Source organism: Rhinichthys klamathensis, unplaced genomic scaffold (assembly GCF_029890125.1).
Source record: "Rhinichthys klamathensis goyatoka isolate OS25496 unplaced genomic scaffold, OSU_Roscu_1.1 h1tg000057l_1, whole genome shotgun sequence".
In the NCBI taxonomy this organism is placed as follows: domain Eukaryota; kingdom Metazoa; phylum Chordata; class Actinopteri; order Cypriniformes; family Leuciscidae; genus Rhinichthys; species Rhinichthys klamathensis.
This window is the reverse complement of record NW_026606602.1, coordinates 234,247-261,195: the sequence shown is the minus strand read 5'-3', so window position 1 is coordinate 261,195 and position 26,949 is coordinate 234,247. Positions and strand designations below refer to the sequence as shown.

At 45.7% G+C, this 26,949-nt stretch overlaps 18 non-coding genes across 18 annotated transcripts; all 18 read right to left on the bottom strand.

The window, feature by feature from the left end:
* Positions 1-144: 144 nt before the first annotated feature.
* Positions 145-217, bottom strand: trnar-ccu (transfer RNA arginine (anticodon CCU)). The gene has a single exon. It is a non-coding gene; the product is annotated as a tRNA-Arg (tRNA).
* Positions 218-1,791: 1,574 nt separating this feature from the next.
* On the bottom strand, positions 1,792-1,863 carry trnar-ccu (transfer RNA arginine (anticodon CCU)). The gene has a single exon. It is a non-coding gene; the product is annotated as a tRNA-Arg (tRNA).
* An 864-nt stretch (positions 1,864-2,727) lies between these two features.
* trnar-ccu (transfer RNA arginine (anticodon CCU)) lies at positions 2,728-2,800 on the bottom strand. Its single transcript has one exon. It is a non-coding gene; the product is annotated as a tRNA-Arg (tRNA).
* Positions 2,801-3,882: 1,082 nt separating this feature from the next.
* On the bottom strand, positions 3,883-3,955 carry trnar-ccu (transfer RNA arginine (anticodon CCU)). Its single transcript has one exon. It is a non-coding gene; the product is annotated as a tRNA-Arg (tRNA).
* A 1,462-nt stretch (positions 3,956-5,417) lies between these two features.
* trnar-ccu (transfer RNA arginine (anticodon CCU)) lies at positions 5,418-5,489 on the bottom strand. The gene has a single exon. It is a non-coding gene; the product is annotated as a tRNA-Arg (tRNA).
* Positions 5,490-6,353: 864 nt separating this feature from the next.
* trnar-ccu (transfer RNA arginine (anticodon CCU)) lies at positions 6,354-6,426 on the bottom strand. The gene has a single exon. It is a non-coding gene; the product is annotated as a tRNA-Arg (tRNA).
* A 1,082-nt stretch (positions 6,427-7,508) lies between these two features.
* trnar-ccu (transfer RNA arginine (anticodon CCU)) lies at positions 7,509-7,581 on the bottom strand. Its single transcript has one exon. It is a non-coding gene; the product is annotated as a tRNA-Arg (tRNA).
* A 1,082-nt stretch (positions 7,582-8,663) lies between these two features.
* trnar-ccu (transfer RNA arginine (anticodon CCU)) lies at positions 8,664-8,736 on the bottom strand. Its single transcript has one exon. It is a non-coding gene; the product is annotated as a tRNA-Arg (tRNA).
* A 1,082-nt stretch (positions 8,737-9,818) lies between these two features.
* On the bottom strand, positions 9,819-9,891 carry trnar-ccu (transfer RNA arginine (anticodon CCU)). Its single transcript has one exon. It is a non-coding gene; the product is annotated as a tRNA-Arg (tRNA).
* A 1,454-nt stretch (positions 9,892-11,345) lies between these two features.
* On the bottom strand, positions 11,346-11,417 carry trnar-ccu (transfer RNA arginine (anticodon CCU)). Its single transcript has one exon. It is a non-coding gene; the product is annotated as a tRNA-Arg (tRNA).
* Positions 11,418-12,489: 1,072 nt separating this feature from the next.
* trnar-ccu (transfer RNA arginine (anticodon CCU)) lies at positions 12,490-12,562 on the bottom strand. The gene has a single exon. It is a non-coding gene; the product is annotated as a tRNA-Arg (tRNA).
* Positions 12,563-14,271: 1,709 nt separating this feature from the next.
* trnar-ccu (transfer RNA arginine (anticodon CCU)) lies at positions 14,272-14,344 on the bottom strand. Its single transcript has one exon. It is a non-coding gene; the product is annotated as a tRNA-Arg (tRNA).
* A 1,454-nt stretch (positions 14,345-15,798) lies between these two features.
* On the bottom strand, positions 15,799-15,870 carry trnar-ccu (transfer RNA arginine (anticodon CCU)). Its single transcript has one exon. It is a non-coding gene; the product is annotated as a tRNA-Arg (tRNA).
* A 1,062-nt stretch (positions 15,871-16,932) lies between these two features.
* Positions 16,933-17,005, bottom strand: trnar-ccu (transfer RNA arginine (anticodon CCU)). Its single transcript has one exon. It is a non-coding gene; the product is annotated as a tRNA-Arg (tRNA).
* Positions 17,006-18,459: 1,454 nt separating this feature from the next.
* Positions 18,460-18,531, bottom strand: trnar-ccu (transfer RNA arginine (anticodon CCU)). Its single transcript has one exon. It is a non-coding gene; the product is annotated as a tRNA-Arg (tRNA).
* Positions 18,532-19,985: 1,454 nt separating this feature from the next.
* On the bottom strand, positions 19,986-20,057 carry trnar-ccu (transfer RNA arginine (anticodon CCU)). The gene has a single exon. It is a non-coding gene; the product is annotated as a tRNA-Arg (tRNA).
* A 1,072-nt stretch (positions 20,058-21,129) lies between these two features.
* On the bottom strand, positions 21,130-21,202 carry trnar-ccu (transfer RNA arginine (anticodon CCU)). Its single transcript has one exon. It is a non-coding gene; the product is annotated as a tRNA-Arg (tRNA).
* A 1,453-nt stretch (positions 21,203-22,655) lies between these two features.
* On the bottom strand, positions 22,656-22,728 carry trnar-ccu (transfer RNA arginine (anticodon CCU)). Its single transcript has one exon. It is a non-coding gene; the product is annotated as a tRNA-Arg (tRNA).
* Between the last annotated feature and the right edge of the window lie 4,221 nt (positions 22,729-26,949).

Sequence of the window (26,949 nt, the reverse complement as noted above, 5' to 3'; positions counted from 1 at the left end):
ATTTCGAACAGAGAGATGGCGACAAAGAGGAAAAGTTTCGGACTGCAGCTTTAAGTAAAGAAGGTTTAGCAGAGGATGGTTTCGATCCATCGACCTCTGGGTTATGGGCCCAGCACGCTTCCGCTGCGCCACTCTGCTGTACACCACCCCAGATGGGACTCGAACCCACAATCCCTGGCTTAGGAGGCCAGTGCCTTATCCATTAGGCCACTGGGAAAGTTAAAAATATCTGCTCATGTGCCCCCATTACTTTGGCTTCAGTGACAACAACAGCATTGGCATTTAAACAAGGCCAGCACACAAAGTAATCCGGATGAACGACTACTTCGATAGGCCACTGGGGCATGACTCGCTTGCCCTACTAATTGTCCATCTCATTCAGGTGGCTTAGTCAATGAGGCGTTAGAACAGGGCATACACACACAAACACACAGATTTTCTGAATGAACAAGCGGGATGTGGAAGTTGCTCTTTATTTGGGATAAAACATGGACATACCTGAAGATGCCTTAGCAGAGGATGGTTTCGATCCATCGACCTCTGGGTTATGGGCTCAGCACGCTTCCGCTGCGCTACTCTGCTCGACATAGCAGAGCTCCCATTCACAGGTGTTTTCAAAAGGGCTTGCGTTTAGGCACACATGAAGTGCACACGAAGTGCTTCTGTCATTAATGTGATCAGGTGAAAACAACAAAGGGTTTTAGCACAAAGATGTGACAGCTTTTCTTCAAGTAGGAGCAGAGTATGTTTATAAGTAAAGCTGTCTTAGCAGAGGATGGTTTCGATCCATCGACCTCTGGGTTATGGGCCCAGCACGCTTCCGCTGCGCCACTCTGCTCCTGACAACAGACTTGCCATACTCTACTGTTTTCAAATTGACATGCGTTTAGGCACACTTGAAGTGCTCTTCTGTCATCAATTAGAACAGGTGAAAATTGCAGAAGGTTCTAGCACACAGCTGAGGCAACTTTTCTTCAAGTAGGAGCAGAGTATGTTTATAAGTAAAGCTGTCTTAGCAGAGGATGGTTTCGATCCATCGACCTCTGGGTTATGGGCCCAGCACGCTTCCGCTGCGCCACTCTGCTGTAAACCAACTCAGATGGGACTCGAACCCACAATCCCTGGCTTAAGAGGCCAGTGCCTTATCCTTTAGGCCACTGGGGCTGTTCAAAATATCTGCTCATGTGCCCCCATTACTTTGGCTTCAGTGACAACAACAGCATTGGCATTTAAACAAGGCCAGCACACAAAGTAATCCGGATGAACGACTACTTCGATAGGCCACTGGGGCATGACTCGCTTGCCCTACTAATTGTCCATCTCATTCAGGTGGCTTAGTCAATGAGGCGTTAGAACAGGGCATACACACACAAACACACAGATTTTCTGAATGAACAAGCGGGATGTGGAAGTTGCTCTTTATTTGGGATAAAACATGGACATACCTGAAGAAGCCTTAGCAGAGGATGGTTTCGATCCATCGACCTCTGAGTTACAGGCCCAGCACGCTTCCGCTGCGCCAATCTGCTCGCCATTGAAGATCTCCCATTCACAGGTGTTTTCAAAAGGGCTTGCGTTTAGGCACACATTAAGTGCACACGAAGTGCCTCTGTCATAAATGTGATCAGGTGAAAACAACAAAGGGTTTTAGCACAAAGATGTGACAGCTTTTCTTCAAGTAGGAGCAGAGTATGTTTATAAGTAAAGCTGTCTTAGCAGAGGATGGTTTCGATCCATCGACCTCTGGGTTATGGGCCCAGCACGCTTCCGCTGCGCCACTCTGCTGTAAACCACCCCAGATGGGACTCGAACCCACAATCCCTGGCTTAGGAGGCCAGTGCCTTTCCATTAGGCCACTGGGGCTGTTCAGAATATGTGCTCATCTGCCCCCTTTACTTTGGCTTCAGTGAAAACAACAGCATTGGCATTTAAACAAGGCCAGCACACAAAGTAATCCGGATGAACGACTACTTCGATAGGCCACTGGGGCATGACTCGCTTGCCCTACTAATTGTCCATCTCATTCAGGTGGCTTAGTCAATGAGGCGTTAGAACAGGGCATACACACAGATTTTCTGAATGAACAAGCGGGATGTGGAAGTTGCTCTTTATTTGGGATAAAACATGAACATACCTGAAGAAGCCTTAGCAGAGGATGGTTTCGATCCATTGACCTCTGGGTTATGGGCCCAGCACGTTTCCGCTGCGCCACTCTGCTCGCCATAGAAGAGCTCCCATTCACAGGTGTTTTCAAAAGGGCTTGCGTTTAGGCACACATGAAGTGCACACGAAGTGCCTCTGTCATAAATGTGATCAGGTGAAAACAACAAAGGGTTTTAGCACAAAGATGTGACAGCTTTTCTTCAAGTAGGAGCAGAGTATGTTTATAAGTAAAGCTGTCTTAGCAGAGGATGGTTTCGATCCATCGACCTCTGGGTTATGGGCCCAGCACGCTTCCGCTGCGCCATTCTGCTCCTGACAACAGACTTGCCATACTCTACTGTTTTCAAATTGACATGCGTTTAGGCACACTTGAAGTGCTCTTCTGTCATCAATTAGAACAGGTGAAAAATGCAGAAGGTTCTAGCACACAGCTGAGGCAACTTTTCTTCAAGTAGGAGCAGAGTATGTTTATGAGTAAAGCTGCCTTAGCAGAGGATGGTTTCAATCCATCGACCTCTGGGTTATGGGCCCAGCACGCTTCCGCTGCGCCACTCTGCTGTAAACCACCCCAGATGGGACTCGAACCCACAATCCCTGGCTTAGGAAGACAGTGCCTTATCCATTAGGCCACTGGGGCTGTTCAAAATATCTGCTCATGTGCCCCCATTACTTTGGCTTCAGTGACAACAACAGCATTGGCATTTAAACAAGGCCAGCACACAAAGTAATCCGGATGAACGACTACTTCGATAGGCCACTGGGGCATGACTCGCTTGCCCTACTAATTGTCCATCTCATTCAGGTGGCTTAGTCAATGAGGCGTTAGAACAGGGCATACACACACAAACACACAGATTTTCTGATTGAACAAGCGGGATGTGGAAGTTGCTTTTTATTTGGGATAAAACATGGACATACCTGAAGAAGCCTTAGCAGAGGATGGTTTCGATCCATCGACCTCTGGGTTATGGGCCCAGCACGCTTCCGCTGCGCCACTCTGCTCGCCATAGAAGAGCTCCCATTCACAGGTGTTTTCAAAAGGGCTTGCGTTTAGGCACACATGAAGTGCACACAAAGTGCCTCTGTCATAAATGTGATCAGGTGAAAACAACAAAGGGTTTTAGCACAAAGATGTGACAGCTTTTCTTCAAGTAGGAGCAGAGTACCTCTGGGTTATGGGCCCAGCACGCTTCCGCTGCGCCACTCTTCTCGCCATAGAAGATCTCCCATTCACAGGTGTTTTCAAAAGGGCTTGCGTTTAGGCACACATGAAGTGCACACGAAGTGCCTCTGTCATAAATGTGATCAGGTGAAAACAACAAAGGGTTTTAGCACAAAGATGTGACTGCTTTTCTTCAAGTAGGAGCAGAGTATGTTTATAAGTAAAGCTGTCTTAGCAGAGGATGGTTTCGATCCATCGACCTCTGGGTTATGGGCCCAGCACGCTTCCGCTGCGCCACTCTGCTCCTGACAACAGACTTGCCATACTCTACTGTTTTCAAATTGACATGCGTTTAGGCACACTTGAAGTGCTCTTCTGTCATCAATTAGAACAGGTGAAAAATGCAGAAGGTTCTAGCACACAGCTGAGGCAACTTTTCTTCAAGTAGGAGCAGAGTATGTTTATGAGTAAAGCTGTCTTAGCAGAGGATGGTTTCAATCCATCAACCTCTGGGTTATTGGCCCAGCACGCTTCCGCTGTGCCACTCTGCTGTAAACCACCCCAGATGGGACTCGAACCCACAATCCCTGGCTTAGGAGGCCAGTGCCTTATCCATTAGGCCACTGGGGCTGTTCAAAATATCTGCTCATCTGCCCCCATTACTTTGGCTTCAGTGACAACAACAGCATTGGCATTTAAACAAGGCCAGCACACAAACTAATCCGGGTGAACGACTACTTCGATAGGCCACTGGGGCATGACTCGCTTGCCCTACTAATTGTCCATCTCATTCAGGTGGCTTAGTCAATGAGGCGTTAGAACAGGGCATACACACACAAACACACAGGGTGCTTCTCATTTCTTATTTGTGCATCCTCGCTTCCTTTCCTCGCGTCTCAGCTCCACCCCCTGTAGGACGCGAGGGAAGGCTGCAAGGAAAAAAAATGAGGACGGAGGAATTGACTGAAAGCTTTTTTATACATTGGAATACTTGATCACTCGAGCGTCACTTCACAGCGTCATCAGCAGTGCTCAAAGGATCTGCCCTTATGTTGTTAAAGTTTGTTTATTTAAGAAATTAATAATAACTAATAATAAAGCAAGATACCTTGTTGAAATATGTGAGTTGTGTGGTTTATGTAAACTACAAAAGTAAAGTATAAATTCAAATGATTGTGACAGATGTGAAGGGGGAGGAGAATTGATACGTGCGTCATGTTTAGTCGATAAAACTCTTCCGCAAAGGGTACACCTGTGTATCCTCGCTCATAGCTCCTCTGGAAGCCTCCTCGATCCTCGATCCTCGCCTCCTCGCGGTGCAATTAGAGAATTGAGATGTCCTTCAAGATGGCTGAGCTCGATCGGTTTCCGGGTCATAGGATGGAGGACGGAGGAGCGAGGAGACGAGGAGGGATATTGAGAAGCACCCACAGATTTTCTGAATGAACAAGCGGGATGTGGAAGTTGCTCTTTATTTGGGATAAAACATGGACATACCTGAAGAAGCCTTAGCAGAGGATGGTTTCGATCCATCAACAAGGCCAGCACACAAAGTAATCCGGATGAACGACTACTTCGATAGGCCACTGGGGCATGACTAGCTTGCCCTACTAATTGTCCATCTCATTCAGGTGGCTTAGTCAATGAGGCGTTAGAACAGGGCATACACACACAAACACACAGATTTTCTGAATGAACAAGCGGATGTGGAAGTTGCTCTTTATTTGGGATAAAACATGGACATACCTGAAGAAGCCTTAGCAGAGGATGGTTTCGATCCATCGACCTCTGGGTTATGGGCCCAGCACGCTTCCGCTGCGCTACTCTGCTCGCCATAGAAGAGCTCCTATTCACAGGTGTTTTCAAAAGGGCTCGCGTTTAGGCACACATGAAGTGCACATGAAGTGCCTCTGTCATAAATGTGATCAGGTGAAAACAACAAAGGGTTTTAGCACAAAGATGTGACAGCTTTTCTTCAAGTAGGAGCAGAGTATGTTTATAAGTAAAGCTGTCTTAGCAGAGGATGGTTTCGATCCATCGACCTCTGGGTTATGGGCCCAGCACGCTTCCGCTGCGCCACTCTGCTGTAAACCACCCCAGATGGGACTGGAACCCACAATCCCTGGCTTAGGAGGCCAGTGCCTTTCCATTAGGCCACTGGGGCTGTTCAGAATATCTGCTCATCTGCCCCCTTTACTTTGGCTTCAGTGAAAACAACAGCATTGGCATTTAAACAAGGCCAGCACACAAAGTAATCCGGATGAACGACTACTTCGATAGGCCACTGGGGCATGACTCGCTTGCCCTACTAATTGTCCATCTCATTCAGGTGGCTTAGTCAATGAGGCGTTAGAACAGGGCATACACACAGATTTTCTGAATGAACAAGCGGGATGTGGAAGTTGCTCTTTATTTGGGATAAAACATGGACATACCTGAAGAAGCCTTAGCAGAGGATGGTTTCGATCCATTGACCTCTGGGTTATGGGCCCAGCACGCTTCCGCTGCGCCACTCTGCTCGCCATAGAAGAGCTCCCATTCACAGGTGTTTTCAAAAGGGCTTGCGTTTAGGCACACATGAAGTGCACACGAAGTGCCTCTGTCATAAATGTGATCAGGTGAAAACAACAAAGGGTTTTAGCACAAAGATGTGACAGCTTTTCTTCAAGTAGGAGCAGAGTATGTTTATAAGTAAAGCTGTCTTAGCAGAGGATGGTTTCGATCCATCGACCTCTGGGTTATGGGCCCAGCACGCTTCTGCTGCGCCACTCTGCTCCTGACAACAGACTTGCCATACTCTACTGTTTTCAAATTGACATGCGTTTAGGCACACTTGAAGTGCTCTTCTGTCATCAATTAGAACAGGTGAAAAATGCAGAAGGTTCTAGCACACAGCTGAGGCAACTTTTCTTCAAGTAGGAGCAGAGTATGTTTATGAGTAAAGCTGTCTTAGCAGAGGATGGTTTCAATCCATCGACCTCTGGGTTATGGGCCCAGCACGCTTCCGCTGCGCCACTCTGCTGTAAACCACCCCAGATGGGACTCGAACCCACAATCCCTGGCTTAGGAGGCCAGTGCCTTATCCATTAGGCCACTGGGGCTGTTCAAAATATCTGCTCATGTGCCCCCATTACTTTGGCTTCAGTGACAACAACAGCATTGGCATTTAAACAAGGCCAGCACACAAAGTAATCCGGATGAACGACTACTTCGATAGGCCACTGGGGCATGACTCGCTTGCCCTACTAATTGTCCATCTCATTCAGGTGGCTTAGTCAATGAGGCGTTAGAACAGGGCATACACACACAAACACACAGATTTTCTGAATGAACAAGCGGGATGTGGAAGTTGCTCTTTATTTGGGATAAAACATGGACATACCTGAAGAAGCCTTAGCAGAGGATGGTTTCGATCCATCGACCTCTGGGTTATGGGCCCAGCACGCTTCCGCTGCGCCACTCTGCTCGCCATAGAAGAGCTCCCATTCACAGGTGTTTTCAAAAGGGCTTGCGTTTAGGCACACATGAAGTGCACACAAAGTGCCTCTGTCATAAATGTGATCAGGTGAAAACAACAAAGGGTTTCAGCACAAAGATGTGACAGCTTTTCTTCAAGTAGGAGCAGAGTACCTCTGGGTTATGGGCCCAGCACGCTTCCGCTGCGCCACTCTGCTCGCCATAGAAGATCTCCCATTCACAGGTGTTTTCAAAAGGGCTTGCGTTTAGGCACACATGAAGTGCACACGAAGTGCCTCTGTCATAAATGTGATCAGGTGAAAACAACAAAGGGTTTTAGCACAAAGATGTGACTGCTTTTCTTCAAGTAGGAGCAGAGTATGTTTATAAGTAAAGCTGTCTTAGCAGAGGATGGTTTCGATCCATCGACCTCTGGGTTATGGGCCCAGCACGCTTCCGCTGCGCCACTCTGCTCCTGACAACAGACTTGCCATACTCTACTGTTTTCAAATTGACATGCGTTTAGGCACACTTGAAGTGCTCTTCTGTCATCAATTAGAACAGGTGAAAAATGCAGAAGGTTCTAGCACACAGCTGAGGCAACTTTTCTTCAAGTAGGAGCAGAGTATGTTTATGAGTAAAGCTGTCTTAGCAGAGGATGGTTTCAATCCATCGACCTCTGGGTTATGGGCCCAGCACGCTTCCGCTGCGCCACTCTGCTGTAAACCACCCCAGATGGGACTCGAACCCACAATCCCTGGCTTAGGAGGCCAGTGCCTTATCCATTAGGCCACTGGGGCTGTTCAAAATATCTGCTCATGTGCCCCCATTACTTTGGCTTCAGTGACAACAACAGCATTGGCATTTAAACAAGGCCAGCACACAAAGTAATCCGGATGAACGACTACTTCGATAGGCCACTGGGGCATGACTCGCTTGCCCTACTAATTGTCCATCTCATTCAGGTGGCTTAGTCAATGAGGCGTTAGAACAGGGCATACACACACAAACACACAGATTTTCTGAATGAACAAGCGGGATGTGGAAGTTGCTCTTTATTTGGGATAAAACATGGACATACCTGAAGAAGCCTTAGCAGAGGATGGTTTCGATCCATCGACCTCTGGGTTATGGGCCCAGCACACTTCCGCTGCGCCACTCTGCTCGCCATAGAAGAGCTCCCATTCACAGGTGTTTTCAAAAGGGCTTGCGTTTAGGCACACATGAAGTGCACACAAAGTGCCTCTGTCATAAATGTGATCAGGTGAAAACAACAAAGGGTTTTAGCACAAAGATGTGACAGCTTTTCTTCAAGTAGGAGCAGAGTACCTCTGGGTTATGGGCCCAGCACGCTTCCGCTGCGCCACTCTGCTCGCCATAGAAGATCTCCCATTCACAGGTGTTTTCAAAAGGGCTTGCGTTTAGGCACACATGAAGTGCACACGAAGTGCCTCTGTCATAAATGTGATCAGGTGAAAACAACAAAGGGTTTTAGCACAAAGATGTGACTGCTTTTCTTCAAGTAGGAGCAGAGTATGTTTATAAGTAAAGCTGTCTTAGCAGAGGATGGTTTCGATCCATCGACCTCTGGGTTATGGGCCCAGCACGCTTCCGCTGCGCCACTCTGCTCCTGACAACAGACTTGCCATACTCTACTGTTTTCAAATTGACATGCGTTTAGGCACACTTGAAGTGCTCTTCTGTCATCAATTAGAACAGGTGAAAAATGCAGAATGTTCTAGCACACAGCTGAGGCAACTTTTCTTCAAGTAGGAGCAGAGTATGTTTATGAGTAAAGCTGTCTTAGCAGAGGATGGTTTCAATCCATCGACCTCTGGGTTATGGGCCCAGCACGCTTCCGCTGCGCCACTCTGCTGTAAACCACCCCAGATGGGACTCGAACCCACAATCCCTGGCTTAGGAGGCCAGTGCCTTATCCATTAGGCCACTGGGGCTGTTCAACATATCTGCTCATGTGCCCCCATTACTTTGGCTTCAGTGACAACAACAGCATTGGCATTTAAACAAGGCCAGCACACAAAGTAATCCGGATGAACGACTACTTCGATAGGCCACTGGGGCATGACTCGCTTGCCCTACTAATTGTCCATCTCATTCAGGTGGCTTAGTCAATGAGGCGTTAGAACAGGGCATACACACACAAACACACAGATTTTCTGAATGAACAAGCGGGATGTGGAAGTTGCTCTTTATTTGGGATAAAACATGGACATACCTGAAGAAGCCTTAGCAGAGGATGGTTTCGATCCATCGACCTCTGGGTTATGGGCCCAGCACGCTTCCGCTGCGCCACTCTGCTCGCCATAGAAGAGCTCCCATTCACAGGTGTTTTCAAAAGGGCTTGCGTTTAGGCACACATGAAGTGCACACAAAGTGCCTCTGTCATAAATGTGATCAGGTGAAAACAACAAAGGGTTTTAGCACAAAGATGTGACAGCTTTTCTTCAAGTAGGAGCAGAGTACCTCTGGGTTATGGGCCCAGCACGCTTCCGCTGCGCCACTCTGCTCGCCATAGAAGATCTCCCATTCACAGGTGTTTTCAAAAGGGCTTGCGTTTAGGCACACATGAAGTGCACACGAAGTGCCTCTGTCATAAATGTGATCAGGTGAAAACAACAAAGGGTTTTAGCACAAAGATGTGACTGCTTTTCTTCAAGTAGGAGCAGAGTATGTTTATAAGTAAAGCTGTCTTAGCAGAGGATGGTTTCGATCCATCGACCTCTGGGTTATGGGCCCAGCACGCTTCCGCTGCGCCACTCTGCTCCTGACAACAGACTTGCCATACTCTACTGTTTTCACATTGACATGCGTTTAGGCACACTTGAAGTGCTCTTCTGTCATCAATTAGAACAGGTGAAAAATGCAGAAGGTTCTAGCACACAGCTGAGGCAACTTTTCTTCAAGTAGGAGCAGAGTATGTTTATGAGTAAAGCTGTCTTAGCAGAGGATGGTTTCAATCCATCGACCTCTGGGTTATTGGCCCAGCACGCTTCCGCTGCGCCACTCTGCTGTAAACCACCCCAGATGGGACTCGAACCCACAATCCCTGGCTTAGGAGGCCAGTGCCTTATCCATTAGGCCACTGGGGCTGTTCAAAATATCTGCTCATGTGCCCCCATTACTTTGGCTTCAGTGACAACAACAGCATTGGCATTTAAACAAGGCCAGCACACAAAGTAATCCGGATGAACGACTACTTCGATAGGCCACTGGGGCATGACTCGCTTGCCCTACTAATTGTCCATCTCATTCAGGTGGCTTAGTCAATGAGGCGTTAGAACAGGGCATACACACACAAACACACAGGGTGCTTCTCATTTCTTATTTGTGCATCCTCGCTTCCTTTCCTCGCGTCTCAGCTCCACCCCCTGTAGGACGCGAGGGAAGGCTGCAAGGAAAAAAAATGAGGACGGAGGAATTGACTGAAAGCTTTTTTATACATTGGAATACTTGATCACTCGAGCGTCACTTCACAGCGTCATCAGCAGTGCTCAAAGGATCTGCCCTTATGTTGTTAAAGTTTGTTTATTTAAGAAATTAATAATAACTAATAATAAAGCAAGATACCTTGTTGAAATATGTGAGTTGTGTGGTTTATGTAAACTACAAAAGTAAAGTATAAATTCAAATGATTGTGACAGATGTGAAGGGGGAGGAGAATTGATACGTGCGTCATGTTTAGTCGATAAAACTCTTCCGCAAAGGGTACACCTGTGTATCCTCGCTCATAGCTCCTCTGGAAGCCTCCTCGATCCTCGATCCTCGCCTCCTCGCGGTGCAATTAGAGAATTGAGATGTCCTTCAAGAAGGCTGAGCTCGATCGGTTTCCGGGTCATAGGATGGAGGACGGAGGAGCGAGGAGGGATATTGAGAAGCACCCACAGATTTTCTGAATGAACAAGCGGGATGTGGAAGTTGCTCTTTATTTGGGATAAAACATGGACATACCTGAAGAAGCCTTAGCAGAGGATGGTTTCGATCCATCAACAAGGCCAGCACACAAAGTAATCCGGATGAACGACTACTTCGATAGGCCACTGGGGCATGACTAGCTTGCCCTACTAATTGTCCATCTCATTCAGGTGGCTTAGTCAATGAGGCGTTAGAACAGGGCATACACACACAAACACACAGATTTTCTGAATGAACAAGCGGATGTGGAAGTTGCTCTTTATTTGGGATAAAACATGGACATACCTGAAGAAGCCTTAGCAGAGGATGGTTTCGATCCATCGACCTCTGGGTTATGGGCCCAGCACGCTTCCGCTGCGCTACTCTGCTCGCCATAGAAGAGCTCCCATTCACAGGTGTTTTCAAAAGGGCTCGCGTTTAGGCACACATGAAGTGCACATGAAGTGCCTCTGTCATAAATGTGATCAGGTGAAAACAACAAAGGGTTTTAGCACAAAGATGTGACAGCTTTTCTTCAAGTAGGAGCAGAGTATGTTTATAAGTAAAGCTGTCTTAGCAGAGGATGGTTTCGATCCATCGACCTCTGGGTTATGGGCCCAACACGCTTCCGCTGCGCCACTCTGCTGTAAACCACCCCAGATGGGACTGGAACCCACAATCCCTGGCTTAGGAGGCCAGTGCCTTTCCATTAGGCCACTGGGGCTGTTCAGAATATCTGCTCATCTGCCCCCTTTACTTTGGCTTCAGTGAAAACAACAGCATTGGCATTTAAACAAGGCCAGCACACAAAGTAATCCGGATGAACGACTACTTCGATAGGCCACTGGGGCATGACTCGCTTGCCCTACTAATTGTCCATCTCATTCAGGTGGCTTAGTCAATGAGGCGTTAGAACAGGGCATACACACAGATTTTCTGAATGAACAAGCGGGATGTGGAAGTTGCTCTTTATTTGGGATAAAACATGGACATACCTGAAGAAGCCTTAGCAGAGGATGGTTTCGATCCATCGACCTCTGGGTTATGGGCCCAGCACGCTTCCGCTGCGCCACTCTGCTCGCCATAGAAGAGCTCCCATTCACAGGTGTTTTCAAAAGGGCTTGCGTTTAGGCACACATGAAGTGCACACAAAGTGCCTCTGTCATAAATGTGATCAGGTGAAAACAACAAAGGGTTTTAGCACAAAGATGTGACAGCTTTTCTTCAAGTAGGAGCAGAGTACCTCTGGGTTATGGGCCCAGCACGCTTCCGCTGCGCCACTCTGCTCGCCATAGAAGATCTCCCATTCACAGGTGTTTTCAAAAGGGCTTGCGTTTAGGCACACATGAAGTGCACACGAAGTGCCTCTGTCATAAATGTGATCAGGTGAAAACAACAAAGGGTTTTAGCACAAAGATGTGACTGCTTTTCTTCAAGTAGGAGCAGAGTATGTTTATAAGTAAAGCTGTCTTAGCAGAGGATGGTTTCGATCCATCGACCTCTGGGTTATGGGCCCAGCACGCTTCCGCTGCGCCACTCTGCTCCTGACAACAGACTTGCCATACTCTACTGTTTTCAAATTGACATGCGTTTAGGCACACTTGAAGCGCTCTTCTGTCATCAATTAGAACAGGTGAAAAATGCAGAAGGTTCTAGCACACAGCTGAGGCAACTTTTCTTCAAGTAGGAGCAGAGTATGTTTATGAGTAAAGCTGTCTTAGCAGAGGATGGTTTCAATCCATCGACCTCTGGGTTATTGGCCCAGCACGCTTCCCCTGCGCCACTCTGCTGTAAACCACCCCAGATGGGACTCGAACCCACAACCCCTGGCTTAGGAGGCCAGTGCCTTATCCATTAGGCCACTGGGGCTGTTCAAAATATCTGCTCATGTGCCCCCATTACTTTGGCTTCAGTGACAACAACAGCATTGGCATTTAAACAAGGCCAGCACACAAAGTAATCCGGATGAACGACTACTTCTATAGGCCACTGGGGCATGACTCGCTTGCCCTACTAATTGTCCATCTCATTCAGGTGGCTTAGTCAATGAGGCGTTAGAACAGGGCATACACACACAAACACACAGGGTGCTTCTCATTTCTTATTTGTGCATCCTCGCTTCCTTTCCTCGCGTCTCAGCTCCACCCCCTGTAGGACGCGAGGGAAGGCTGCAAGGAAAAAAAATGAGGACGGAGGAATTGACTGAAAGCTTTTTTATACATTGGAATACTTGATCACTCGAGCGTCACTTCACAGCGTCATCAGCAGTGCTCAAAGGATCTGCCCTTATGTTGTTAAAGTTTGTTTATTTAAGAAATTAATAATAACTAATAATAAAGCAAGATACCTTGTTGAAAAATGTGAGTTGTGTGGTTTATGTAAACTACAAAAGTAAAGTATAAATTCAAATGATTGTGACAGATGTGAAGGGGGAGGAGAATTGATACGTGCGTCATGTTTAGTCGATAAAACTCTTCCGCAAAGGGTACACCTGTGTATCCTCGCTCATAGCTCCTCTGGAAGCCTCCTCGATCCTCGATCCTCGCCTCCTCGCGGTGCAATTAGAGAATTGAGATGTCCTTCAAGAAGGCTGAGCTCGATCGGTTTCCGGGTCATAGGATGGAGGACGGAGGAGCGAGGAGACGAGGAGGGATATTGAGAAGCACCCACAGATTTTCTGAATGAACAAGCGGGATGTGGAAGTTGCTCTTTATTTGGGATAAAACATGGACATACCTGAAGAAGCCTTAGCAGAGGATGGTTTCGATCCATCAACAAGGCCAGCACACAAAGTAATCCGGATGAACGACTACTTCGATAGGCCACTGGGGCATGACTAGCTTGCCCTACTAATTGTCCATCTCATTCAGGTGGCTTAGTCAATGAGGCTTTAGAACAGGGCATACACACACAAACACACAGATTTTCTGAATGAACAAGCGGATGTGGAAGTTGCTCTTTATTTGGGATAAAACATGGACATACCTGAAGAAGCCTTAGCAGAGGATGGTTTCGATCCATCGACCTCTGGGTTATGGGCCCAGCACGCTTCCGCTGCGCTACTCTGCTCGCCATAGAAGAGCTCCCATTCACAGGTGTTTTCAAAAGGGCTCGCGTTTAGGCACACATGAAGTGCACATGAAGTGCCTCTGTCATAAATGTGATCAGGTGAAAACAACAAAGGGTTTTAGCACAAAGATGTGACAGCTTTTCTTCAAGTAGGAGCAGAGTATGTTTATAAGTAAAGCTGTCTTAGCAGAGGATGGTTTCGATCCATCGACCTCTGGGTTATGGGCCCAGCACGCTTCCGCTGCGCCACTCTGCTCCTGACAACAGACTTGCCATACTCTACTGTTTTCAAATTGACATGCGTTTAGGCACACTTGAAGTGCTCTTCTGTCATCAATTAGAACAGGTGAAAAATGCAGAAGGTTCTAGCACACAGCTGAGGCAACTTTTCTTCAAGTAGGAGCAGAGTATGTTTATGAGTAAAGCTGTCTTAGCAGAGGATGGTTTCAATCCATCGACCTCTGGGTTATTGGCCCAGCACGCTTCCGCTGCGCCACTCTGCTGTAAACCACCCCAGATGGGACTCGAACCCACAATCCCTGGCTTAGGAGGCCAGTGCCTTATCCATTAGGCCACTGGGGCTGTTCAAAATATCTGCTCATGTGCCCCCATTACTTTGGCTTCAGTGACAACAACAGCAGTGGCATTTAAACAAGGCCAGCACACAAAGTAATCCGGATGAACGACTACTTCGATAGGCCACTGGGGCATGACTCGCTTGCCCTACTAATTGTCCATCTCATTCAGGTGGCTTAGTCAATGAGGCGTTAGAACAGGGCATACACACACAAACACACAGGGTGCTTCTCATTTCTTATTTGTGCATCCTCGCTTCCTTTCCTCGCGTCTCAGCTCCACCCCCTGTAGGACGCGAGGGAAGGCTGCAAGGAAAAAAAATGAGGACGGAGGAATTGACTGAAAGCTTTTTTATACATTGGAATACTTGATCACTCGAGCGTCACTTCACAGCGTCATCAGCAGTGCTCAAAGGATCTGCCCTTATGTTGTTAAAGTTTGTTTATTTAAGAAATTAATAATAACTAATAATAAAGCAAGATACCTTGTTGAAATATGTGAGTTGTGTGGTTTATGTAAACTACAAAAGTAAAGTATAAATTCAAATGATTGTGACAGATGTGAAGGGGGAGGAGAATTGATACGTGCGTCATGTTTAGTCGATAAAACTCTTCCGCAAAGGGTACACCTGTGTATCCTCGCTCATAGCTCCTCTGGAAGCCTCCTCGATCCTCGATCCTCGCCTCCTCGCGGTGCAATTAGAGAATTGAGATGTCCTTCAAGAAGGCTGAGCTCGATCGGTTTCCGGGTCATAGGATGGAGGACGGAGGAGCGAGGAGGGATATTGAGAAGCACCCACAGATTTTCTGAATGAACAAGCGGGATGTGGAAGTTGCTCTTTATTTGGGATAAAACATGGACATACCTGAAGAAGCCTTAGCAGAGGATGGTTTCGATCCATCAACAAGGCCAGCACACAAAGTAATCCGGATGAACGACTACTTCGATAGGCCACTGGGGCATGACTAGCTTGCCCTACTAATTGTCCATCTCATTCAGGTGGCTTAGTCAATGAGGCGTTAGAACAGGGCATACACACACAAACACACAGATTTTCTGAATGAACAAGCGGATGTGGAAGTTGCTCTTTATTTGGGATAAAACATGGACATACCTGAAGAAGCCTTAGCAGAGGATGGTTTCGATCCATCGACCTCTGGGTTATGGGCCCAGCACGCTTCCGCTGCGCTACTCTGCTCGCCATAGAAGAGCTCCCATTCACAGGTGTTTTCAAAAGGGCTCGCGTTTAGGCACACATGAAGTGCACATGAAGTGCCTCTGTCATAAATGTGATCAGGTGAAAACAACAAAGGGTTTTAGCACAAAGATGTGACAGCTTTTCTTCAAGTAGGAGCAGAGTATGTTTATAAGTAAAGCTGTCTTAGCAGAGGATGGTTTCGATCCATCGACCTCTGGGTTATGGGCCCAGCACGCTTCCGCTGCGCCACTCTGCTGTAAACCACCCCAGATGGGACTGGAACCCACAATCCCTGGCTTAGGAGGCCAGTGCCTTTCCATTAGGCCACTGGGGCTGTTCAGAATATCTGCTCATCTGCCCCCTTTACTTTGGCTTCAGTGAAAACAACAGCATTGGCATTTAAACAAGGCCAGCACACAAAGTAATCCGGATGAACGACTACTTCGATAGGCCACTGGGGCATGACTCGCTTGCCCTACTAATTGTCCATCTCATTCAGGTGGCTTAGTCAATGAGGCGTTAGAACAGGGCATACACACAGATTTTCTGAATGAACAAGCGGGATGTGGAAGTTGCTCTTTATTTGGGATAAAACATGGACATACCTGAAGAAGCCTTAGCAGAGGATGGTTTCGATCCATCGACCTCTGGGTTATGGGCCCAGCACGCTTCCGCTGCGCCACTCTGCTCGCCATAGAAGAGCTCCCATTCACAGGTGTTTTCAAAAGGGCTTGCGTTTAGGCACACATGAAGTGCACACAAAGTGCCTCTGTCATAAATGTGATCAGGTGAAAACAACAAAGGGTTTTAGCACAAAGATGTGACAGCTTTTCTTCAAGTAGGAGCAGAGTACCTCTGGGTTATGGGCCCAGCACGCTTCCGCTGCGCCACTCTGCTCGCCATAGAAGATCTCCCATTCACAGGTGTTTTCAAAAGGGCTTGCGTTTAGGCACACATGAAGTGCACACGAAGTGCCTCTGTCATAAATGTGATCAGGTGAAAACAACAAAGGGTTTTAGCACAAAGATGTGACTGCTTTTCTTCAAGTAGGAGCAGAGTATGTTTATAAGTAAAGCTGTCTTAGCAGAGGATGGTTTCGATCCATCGACCTCTGGGTTATGGGCCCAGCACGCTTCCGCTGCGCCACTCTGCTCCTGACAACAGACTTGCCATACTCTACTGTTTTCAAATTGACATGCGTTTAGGCACACTTGAAGCGCTCTTCTGTCATCAATTAGAACAGGTGAAAAATGCAGAAGGTTCTAGCACACAGCTGAGGCAACTTTTCTTCAAGTAGGAGGAGAGTATGTTTATGAGTAAAGCTGTCTTAGCAGAGGATGGTTTCGATCCATCGACCTCTGGGTTATGGGCCCAGCACGCTTCCGCTGCTGTAAACCACCCCAGATGGGACTCGAACCCACAATCCCTGGCTTAGGAGGCCAGTGCCTTATCCATTAGGCCACTGGGGCTGTTCAAAATATCTGCTCATGTGCCCCCATTACTTTGGCTTCAGTGACAACAACAGCATTGGCATTTAAACAAGGCCAGCACACAAAGTAATCCGGATGAACGACTACTTCTATAGGCCACTGGGGCATGACTCGCTTGCCCTACTAATTGTCCATCTCATTCAGGTGGCTTAGTCAATGAGGCGTTAGAACAGGGCATACACACACAAACACACAGGGTGCTTCTCATTTCTTATTTGTGCATCCTCGCTTCCTTTCCTCGCGTCTCAGCTCCACCCCCTGTAGGACGCGAGGGAAGGCTGCAAGGAAAAAAAATGAGGACGGAGGAATTGACTGAAAGCTTTTTTATACATTGGAATACTTGATCACTCGAGCGTCACTTCACAGCGTCATCAGCAGTGCTCAAAGGATCTGCCCTTATGTTGTTAAAGTTTGTTTATTTAAGAAATTAATAATAACTAATAATAAAGCAAGATACCTTGTTGAAATATGTGAGTTGTGTGGTTTATGTAAACTACAAAAGTAAAGTATAAATTCAAATGATTGTGACAGATGTGAAGGGGGAGGAGAATTGATACGTGCGTCATGTTTAGTCGATAAAACTCTTCCGCAAAGGGTACACCTGTGTATCCTCGCTCATAGCTCCTCTGGAAGCCTCCTCGATCCTCGATCCTCGCCTCCTCGCGGTGCAATTAGAGAATTGAGATGTCCTTCAAGAAGGCTGAGCTCGATCGGTTTCCGGGTCATAGGATGGAGGACGGAGGAGCGAGGAGGGATATTGAGAAGCACCCACAGATTTTCTGAATGAACAAGCGGGATGTGGAAGTTGCTCTTTATTTGGGATAAAACATGGACATACCTGAAGAAGCCTTAGCAGAGGATGGTTTCGATCCATCAACAAGGCCAGCACACAAAGTAATCCGGATGAACGACTACTTCGATAGGCCACTGGGGCATGACTAGCTTGCCCTACTAATTGTCCATCTCATTCAGGTGGCTTAGTCAATGAGGCGTTAGAACAGGGCATACACACACAAACACACAGATTTTCTGAATGAACAAGCGGATGTGGAAGTTGCTCTTTATTTGGGATAAAACATGGACATACCTGAAGAAGCCTTAGCAGAGGATGGTTTCGATCCATCGACCTCTGGGTTATGGGCCCAGCACGCTTCCGCTGCGCTACTCTGCTCGCCATAGAAGAGCTCCCATTCACAGGTGTTTTCAAAAGGGCTCGCGTTTAGGCACACATGAAGTGCACATGAAGTGCCTCTGTCATAAATGTGATCAGGTGAAAACAACAAAGGGTTTTAGCACAAAGATGTGACAGCTTTTCTTCAAGTAGGAGCAGAGTATGTTTATAAGTAAAGCTGTCTTAGCAGAGGATGGTTTCGATCCATCGACCTCTGGGTTATGGGCCCAGCACGCTTCCGCTGCGCCACTCTGCTGTAAACCACCCCAGATGGGACTGGAACCCACAATCCCTGGCTTAGGAGGCCAGTGCCTTTCCATTAGGCCACTGGGGCTGTTCAGAATATCTGCTCATCTGCCCCCTTTACTTTGGCTTCAGTGAAAACAACAGCATTGGCATTTAAACAAGGCCAGCACACAAAGTAATCCGGATGAACGACTACTTCGATAGGCCACTGGGGCATGACTCGCTTGCCCTACTAATTGTCCATCTCATTCAGGTGGCTTAGTCAATGAGGCGTTAGAACAGGGCATACACACACAAACACACAGGGTGCTTCTCATTTCTTATTTGTGCATCCTCGCTTCCTTTCCTCGCGTCTCAGCTCCACCCCCTGTAGGACGCGAGGGAAGGCTGCAAGGAAAAAAAATGAGGACGGAGGAATTGACTGAAAGCTTTTTTATACATTGGAATACTTGATCACTCGAGCGTCACTTCACAGCGTCATCAGCAGTGCTCAAAGGATCTGCCCTTATGTTGTTAAAGTTTGTTTATTTAAGAAATTAATAATAACTAATAATAAAGCAAGATACCTTGTTGAAATATGTGAGTTGTGTGGTTTATGTAAACTACAAAAGTAAAGTATAAATTCAAATGATTGTGACAGATGTGAAGGGGGAGGAGAATTGATACGTGCGTCATGTTTAGTCGATAAAACTCTTCCGCAAAGGGTACACCTGTGTATCCTCGCTCATAGCTCCTCTGGAAGCCTCCTCGATCCTCGATCCTCGCCTCCTCGCGGTGCAATTAGAGAATTGAGATGTCCTTCAAGAAGGCTGAGCTCGATCGGTTTCCGGGTCATAGGATGGAGGACGGAGGAGCGAGGAGGGATATTGAGAAGCACCCACAGATTTTCTGAATGAACAAGCGGGATGTGGAAGTTGCTCTTTATTTGGGATAAAACATGGACATACCTGAAGAAGCCTTAGCAGAGGATGGTTTCGATCCATCAACAAGGCCAGCACACAAAGTAATCCGGATGAACGACTACTTCGATAGGCCACTGGGGCATGACTAGCTTGCCCTACTAATTGTCCATCTCATTCAGGTGGCTTAGTCAATGAGGCGTTAGAACAGGGCATACACACACAAACACACAGATTTTCTGAATGAACAAGCGGATGTGGAAGTTGCTCTTTATTTGGGATAAAACATGGACATACCTGAAGAAGCCTTAGCAGAGGATGGTTTCGATCCATCGACCTCTGGGTTATGGGCCCAGCACGCTTCCGCTGCGCTACTCTGCTCGCCATAGAAGAGCTCCCATTCACAGGTGTTTTCAAAAGGGCTCGCGTTTAGGCACACATGAAGTGCACATGAAGTGCCTCTGTCATAAATGTGATCAGGTGAAAACAACAAAGGGTTTTAGCACAAAGATGTGACAGCTTTTCTTCAAGTAGGAGCAGAGTATGTTTATAAGTAAAGCTGTCTTAGCAGAGGATGGTTTCGATCCATCGACCTCTGGGTTATGGGCCCAGCACGCTTCCGCTGCGCCACTCTGCTGTAAACCACCCCAGATGGGACTGGAACCCACAATCCCTGGCTTAGGAGGCCAGTGCCTTTCCATTAGGCCACTGGGGCTGTTCAGAATATCTGCTCATCTGCCCCCTTTACTTTGGCTTCAGTGAAAACAACAGCATTGGCATTTAAACAAGGCCAGCACACAAAGTAATCCGGATGAACGACTACTTCGATAGGCCACTGGGGCATGACTCGCTTGCCCTACTAATTGTCCATCTCATTCAGGTGGCTTAGTCAATGAGGCGTTAGAACAGGGCATACACACAGATTTTCTGAATGAACAAGCGGGATGTGGAAGTTGCTCTTTATTTGGGATAAAACATGGACATACCTGAAGAAGCCTTAGCAGAGGATGGTTTCGATCCATCGACCTCTGGGTTATGGGCCCAGCACGCTTCCGCTGCGCCACTCTGCTCGCCATAGAAGAGCTCCCATTCACAGGTGTTTTCAAAAGGGCTTGCGTTTAGGCACACATGAAGTGCACACAAAGTGCCTCTGTCATAAATGTGATCAGGTGAAAACAACAAAGGGTTTTAGCACAAAGATGTGACAGCTTTTCTTCAAGTAGGAGCAGAGTACCTCTGGGTTATGGGCCCAGCACGCTTCCGCTGCGCCACTCTGCTCGCCATAGAAGATCTCCCATTCACAGGTGTTTTCAAAAGGGCTTGCGTTTAGGCACACATGAAGTGCACACGAAGTGCCTCTGTCATAAATGTGATCAGGTGAAAACAACAAAGGGTTTTAGCACAAAGATGTGACTGCTTTTCTTCAAGTAGGAGCAGAGTATGTTTATAAGTAAAGCTGTCTTAGCAGAGGATGGTTTCGATCCATCGACCTCTGGGTTATGGGCCCAGCACGCTTCCGCTGCGCCACTCTGCTCCTGACAACAGACTTGCCATACTCTACTGTTTTCAAATTGACATGCGTTTAGGCACACTTGAAGCGCTCTTCTGTCATCAATTAGAACAGGTGAAAAATGCAGAAGGTTCTAGCACACAGCTGAGGCAACTTTTCTTCAAGTAGGAGGAGAGTATGTTTATGAGTAAAGCTGTCTTAGCAGAGGATGGTTTCAATCCATCGACCTCTGGGTTATTGGCCCAGCACGCTTCCCCTGCGCCACTCTGCTGTAAACCACCCCAGATGGGACTCGAACCCACAACCCCTGGCTTAGGAGGCCAGTGCCTTATCCATTAGGCCACTGGGGCTGTTCAAAATATCTGCTCATGTGCCCCCATTACTTTGGCTTCAGTGACAACAACAGCATTGGCATTTAAACAAGGCCAGCACACAAAGTAATCCGGATGAACGACTACTTCTATAGGCCACTGGGGCATGACTCGCTTGCCCTACTAATTGTCCATCTCATTCAGGTGGCTTAGTCAATGAGGCGTTAGAACAGGGCATACACACACAAACACACAGGGTGCTTCTCATTTCTTATTTGTGCATCCTCGCTTCCTTTCCTCGCGTCTCAGCTCCACCCCCTGTAGGACGCGAGGGAAGGCTGCAAGGAAAAAAAATGAGGACGGAGGAATTGACTGAAAGCTTTTTTATACATTGGAATACTTGATCACTCGAGCGTCACTTCACAGCGTCATCAGCAGTGCTCAAAGGATCTGCCCTTATGTTGTTAAAGTTTGTTTATTTAAGAAATTAATAATAACTAATAATAAAGCAAGATACCTTGTTGAAATATGTGAGTTGTGTGGTTTATGTAAACTACAAAAGTAAAGTATAAATTCAAATGATTGTGACAGATGTGAAGGGGGAGGAGAATTGATACGTGCGTCATGTTTAGTCGATAAAACTCTTCCGCAAAGGGTACACCTGTGTATCCTCGCTCATAGCTCCTCTGGAAGCCTCCTCGATCCTCGATCCTCGCCTCCTCGCGGTGCAATTAGAGAATTGAGATGTCCTTCAAGAAGGCTGAGCTCGATCGGTTTCCGGGTCATAGGATGGAGGACGGAGGAGCGAGGAGACGAGGAGGGATATTGAGAAGCACCCACAGATTTTCTGAATGAACAAGCGGGATGTGGAAGTTGCTCTTTATTTGGGATAAAACATGGACATACCTGAAGAAGCCTTAGCAGAGGATGGTTTCGATCCATCAACAAGGCCAGCACACAAAGTAATCCGGATGAACGACTACTTCGATAGGCCACTGGGGCATGACTAGCTTGCCCTACTAATTGTCCATCTCATTCAGGTGGCTTAGTCAATGAGGCTTTAGAACAGGGCATACACACACAAACACACAGATTTTCTGAATGAACAAGCGGATGTGGAAGTTGCTCTTTATTTGGGATAAAACATGGACATACCTGAAGAAGCCTTAGCAGAGGATGGTTTCGATCCATCGACCTCTGGGTTATGGGCCCAGCACGCTTCCGCTGCGCCACTCTGCTCCTGACAACAGACTTGCCATACTCTACTGTTTTCAAATTGACATGCGTTTAGGCACACTTGAAGTGCTCTTCTGTCATCAATTAGAACAGGTGAAAAATGCAGAAGGTTCTAGCACACAGCTGAGGCAACTTTTCTTCAAGTAGGAGCAGAGTATGTTTATGAGTAAAGCTGTCTTAGCAGAGGATGGTTTCGATCCATCGACCTCTGGGTTATGGGCCCAGCACGCTTCCGCTGCGCCACTCTGCTGTAAACCACCCCAGATGGGACTCGAACCCACAATCCCTGGCTTAGGAGGCCAGTGCCTTATCCATTAGGCCACTGGGGCTGTTCAAAATATCTGCTCATGTGCCCCCATTACTTTGGCTTCAGTGACAACAACAGCATTGGCATTTAAACAAGGCCAGCACACAAAGTAATCCGGATGAACGACTACTTCGATAGGCCACTGGGGCATGACTCGCTTGCCCTACTAATTGTCCATCTCATTCAGGTGGCTTAGTCAATGAGGCGTTAGAACAGGGCATACACACACAAACACACAGGGTGCTTCTCATTTCTTATTTGTGCATCCTCGTTTCCTTTCCTCGCTTCCTTTCCTCGCGTCTCAGCTCCACCCCCTGTAGGACGCGAGGGAAGGCTGCAAGGAAAAAAAATGAGGACGGAGGAATTGACTGAAAGCTTTTTTATACATTGGAATACTTGATCACTCGAGCGTCACTTCACAGCGTCATCAGCAGTGCTCAAAGGATCTGCCCTTATGTTGTTAAAGTTTGTTTATTTAAGAAATTAATAATAAATAATAATAAAGCAAGATACTTTGTTGAAATATGTGAGTTGTGTGGTTTATGTAAACTACAAAAGTAAAGTATAAATTCAAATGATTGTGACAGATGTGAAGGGGGAGGAGAATTGATACGTGCGTCATGTTTAGTCGATAAAACTCTTCCGCAAAGGGTACACCTGTGTATCCTCGCTCATAGCTCCTCTGGAAGCCTCCTCGATCCTCGATCCTCGCCTCCTCGCGGTGCAATTAGAGAATTGAGATGTCCTTCAAGATGGCTGAGCTCGATCGGTTTCCGGGTCATAGGATGGAGGACGGAGGAGCGAGGAGACGAGGAGGGATATTGAGAAGCACCCACAGATTTTCTGAATGAACAAGCGGGATGTGGAAGTTGCTCTTTATTTGGGATAAAACATGGACATACCTGAAGAAGCCTTAGCAGAGGATGGTTTCGATCCATCGACCTCTGGGTTATGGGCCCAGCACGCTTCCGCTGCACCACTCTGCTCGCCATAGCAGAGCTCCCATTCACAGGTGTTTTCAAAAGAAACTTTTCAAGAACTCAAGCAACTACGTGGATCAGGGAAAAAACTGTTTTCAATTTGATCCTCTCCCGGTATTTATCCGTGCGGGAAGTTTTCATCAAAACTTATTCGGCTATCATGCAATTTATTCATCTGTTTTGAGTTATGGACGCGCTGTGATATGCAAACAGACCGTCAGACAACGGAGATCCGGTGCGTCTACTCGAAAGACTCATGGTTTCTTGCTTATCTTACTGCTGCTTTGCGGGGATGTTCAATTAAATCCGGGACCAGTTTACCCAGGAATGCAGCAGGACTCTGGAGTTGAGCCTCACTTGGCAACAACCATGGTGGCGTCTCACAGTGAAGGGTGTGCCTGGGAATTTCCTTTTGATCTACCTGGCCTCCCGAACAATGAAGTGAGTTTAATCAACAACGTACTCAATGCTCCAAGGTATGACACTTCTACACTACTTTCTAGTCATTCTACAAGAGTAAAAGAAACTCCAATGTATCACGGAAACGCTTTCTCGTGCCGAAATCCTGCAGTAAGAAGGCAGACATTATGTAAGATATTTCAGACTGCTAATCATGCGAAGGTCCTATGGGATCCGAAAGTGAAACCGAGAGGACTTTTTGGCGGTCATTTGAATATAAGAAGCATTGTTGCAAAGAGCGAACAGTTGTCTCATTTATTATCCAATTCAAACTTGGACTTCCTTTGTATCTCTGAAACGTGGTTGCAGCAATCATCATCTTCTAGTGTATTTAATATGCCTGGATATCAATGTTTCAGACGGGATAGATCTTCTGGAAGGGGAGGGGGAGTGTTAATTTATGTTAAAGATAGCATTAAGTGTGAACGTCTCATCTTTAACTCCGCTAATGATTTAGAATTTGTGGGGTTGAAAATGATTCTATCTCCTCAAATGTCATTTATTGTTTTATGTGTATATAGGCCCCCTTCTGCTAACAATACATTCTATGATCAACTTACAGGAATTTTAAAAGAATGTAATCCTAACAAAGAAATAATTCTTATGGGTGATTTTAATTTGAATTGGGAAGATAAATTAAAGAGGAAAAAATTGAAAACTGTGGCAGATAAATTTAATCTAAATCAGTTAATTAAAGGGCCAACTAGAATTGCTAAATCTTCAAAGACGCAGTTAGATTTAATATTTACTAATAAACCTGAAAGGATAATCAAGAGTTATAATTTGATCACTGGGTTATCTGATCACAATTTAACCTTAGTTGCACGGAAACTAACGAAAAACAGATTTAAAAATAAAATAGTTACTCCTACTAATGTTTTTCATTGTATACCTAAAGGTAAATTAGTAGCATTTGATGAAGAAATAGCAGATCTAGAGTGGAAGGATATTTTATCCTCCAAGGATATAGATTACGGTTGTAATACATTTTTTAATAGAATTAATTCTGTAAGAGAGAAATTTACTGTTAGTGTTCAGAAAAAATTCAAGCATAAGAATGTTTTACCGTGGTTCAATGTGACTTTATGGAAGCTGATGAAGAGTAGGGATTCAGCATTAAAGAAAGCTATTAGGACTGGAAGAGACATTGATAGGCTTTGTTACAAGGGTCTGCGTAACAAAGTTATTCGAGAGCTGAGAGTAGCCAAATCCAATTATTATCTTCATCAAATGAATGAGGCTAAAGGGAATAGTAAGCTAATTTGGAAAAACATAAATACTCTTTTACGAAAGGAACCAAATTTTATAGGAGATATTAAACTTAAAGTTAAGGGAAAGTTAATTGAAGATGATTGTGCCATTGCTACTACTTTTAATAATTTTTTTATTGACTCCGTTAAAGAATTAGGGGATACGTTTTCAAAAAGGGACATAAATATTAGTCCAATTGAGGATGTATGTAAAAGTTTTAATCTAATCAAGACAAATGAAACGCAAGTTAATAATGTTATTAGCTCATTGAAAAATTCAAAATGTAAAGATGCTCATTATTTGGATACTATGTTTGTTAAAACTCACAAAGATAGTTTAACCCCGGTCATCACTCATTTAATTAATTTGTTTTTTGAAGGTAGTGTTTTTCCTACTGCGTGGAAAAAAGCAATTGTTTCTCCTATTTTTAAATCTGGAGACCATTATAAAGTTAGTAACTACAGACCCATAAGCATACTGCCAGTACTCTCAAAGGTTGCAGAAAAGATTGTTTTTGAACAGCTGACATCCCATCTTAACACCATTGAGTTTGGCCTACATTGTATGCAGTTTGGTTTCAGAGTAAATCATTCTACTGAAACAGCTACTTTACATTTAATAGAGCAAATAAAATCTAAAGTTGACAAAGGAGGATTTGTTGGGGCTATATTTTTAGATCTACGTAAGGCCTTTGATATCGTTAATCAGACAGTTCTCCTTTCTAAATTGTCTACATTTCAATTTTCACCTGAAGCTTTGGCATGTGTATCCTCATACTTACAAAATAGAGAACAATGTGTAAAAATGAAAGGGGTTAAGTCCTGTGATCTGCATTATACAATGGGTGTACCCCAAGGATCAGTACTAGGTCCCTTACTATTTAGTTTGTATATTAATGATCTTCCGAAACAGTGTGAAGGGATACAAGTACAAATGTATGCTGATGATACTGTTATTTTTATACATGCGAAAACAGCAGAATTAGCGGCTGAGAAGTTAAAAGCTGCTACAGAAAAGATTACACAGTGGCTGGAACAGTCATGTCTTAGCCTAAACATCAGTAAAACAAAAGGACTTTTTTTTCTCTAAAACAAATGTTAAATCTCCTGATGTTGAGATTTTTATTAACGGTGAAAAGATAGAAATAGTAAATGAGCTCAATTATCTTGGTATAATATTGGACTCAAATCTGAGTTTTAAAAAACATGTAAAGAAAATGGTGAGGAATATTAAATATAATATGGCAAACTTTAGACAAATTAGACAATGTCTTTCTTTTGATGTAGCTAAGGCTTTTATGCAAGCTACAATCTTTTCTCACATGTCTTACTGTTTGACATGTTGGGGTCAAGCGGGTGAAACTGTTATTAAACCCTTAAAATCTCTATATAAACAGACATTAAAAATTTTAGATAAAAAACCTAACCATTTTCATTTTTGTAGGATCATAGAGAAACATAATTTTCTAAACTTTGACAATTTTAGACTCTATTCAAGTTTGTGTATGGTTCATAAAATCCTAAACGGTCTGGCTCCTTCTGTGTTACGTGACT